The 1,234-nt window shown below is 46.5% G+C and overlaps 1 non-coding gene across 1 annotated transcript; it reads right to left on the bottom strand.

Annotated features, from left to right (window-relative positions):
• Nucleotides 1–224: 224 nt before the first annotated feature.
• Nucleotides 225–365, bottom strand: LOC115030985. The gene has a single exon (XR_003836578.1). It is a non-coding gene; the product is annotated as a small nucleolar RNA SNORA48 (small nucleolar RNA).
• Between the last annotated feature and the right edge of the window lie 869 nt (nucleotides 366–1,234).

Here is a 1,234-nt window from a genome sequence, read left to right as displayed (position 1 = left end):
TTCGAGTCTCCAGTTCCATCTCTCTACACAATTCTTACGCCTCTCCGAGTTTTCTCTCCCATCTGACCACCACATACTTGCACATTGTGGTGGCCTCCCTGCTGCAGGCTGGTGGGCCCCTGGGTGACATCATCCATGCTGCATGGTGTCTATGTCACACCTGTCCCATGCACCAGAGGACAGGTCTAAGATCTGTCTCCTGCCCAGCTCTGCTGGAATTTGATCTTTGAGTCCCAAGCATAAGGCTGCTTTGGCCACCAAGCCAGGCATCAAGCCAGGATGAACAAAGGACTGCCATCTGCTCTGCCCCTGACTGGTACAAGAACATCACCAACTAGGTGCCTCTTTGCCCATTGCCAGGGGGGACACATGGCTTTTAAAATTTGGGTTCTGTGCGCTTTACAGATTGAAGTATCTGCCTGGTCTGACTCCATAAGCAAAGGTAAACGAAAAAGCCAAGGGACTGAGTGTGCCCAGTATGCTAGCTGAGCTGCATACAGGACAGTTCTGATGTCCCAGCTGTTAGAGTCTGACACTGACACTGCCACCCTCAATAGCTGTAGCCATTTTGTAACATACCTGCCAGTCATTGACACAGAGAAGTCCCTTGGCTCAAGGACAACATGCTTACCACATACCCTGTTTTGTTCTGTATGAGGTTTGCTAATCTTAAGAAATTCCACAAAGCTTTACATAGGACCCATCAGATCCAAGGTCAATATGAAGTGTTCTGTCTTAAAATGGCTTGAGTCAGAGCTGCCCTTCCTGCACTTAATTATGACGTATGGACTCACTATGGTTTTTGTAGCTGACACTGGAGAATGCTACTGATAAGCCAAAAAGTTATGATTTTAATACTCATGCTCTGTTATCTCAGTGTTTGGAAATTCTCCTGTTTACCACCCATCCACCTTACTCAGGACCAGTCAGCTTAAAGGCTAACTGATAATACTTTGCCTAGTAAGCCAATTGCTCCTCTCCTTGCCCTTTAACTTGTGAAGTTGGTTTTCCTATGAAAAGTCTACTCTGAGACTGATTAGAACTGCAGTTAGGCCCCTCAGTCCTTTGTGTGGTCCTGGACGTCCAGTATTATGGTGTTCGTTCAATAAACTATTCTTGCTTAACTGAGATGGTGTACGTGTGATTTGAGCAGGGATTCCTGAACCCCAGCACCAACAATCTGAGCTCATACTTGCCCCATAAAAGACCAGAACCTAAAGTTTAAGGCTGAAGC

The sequence above is a fragment of the Mus caroli genome, chromosome 4 (genome assembly GCF_900094665.2).
Source record: "Mus caroli chromosome 4, CAROLI_EIJ_v1.1, whole genome shotgun sequence".
NCBI classification, from domain to species: Eukaryota; Metazoa; Chordata; class Mammalia; order Rodentia; family Muridae; genus Mus; species Mus caroli.
The sequence above is the reverse complement of the archived record's forward strand: the minus strand, read 5'-3'. Positions and strand labels throughout refer to the sequence as shown.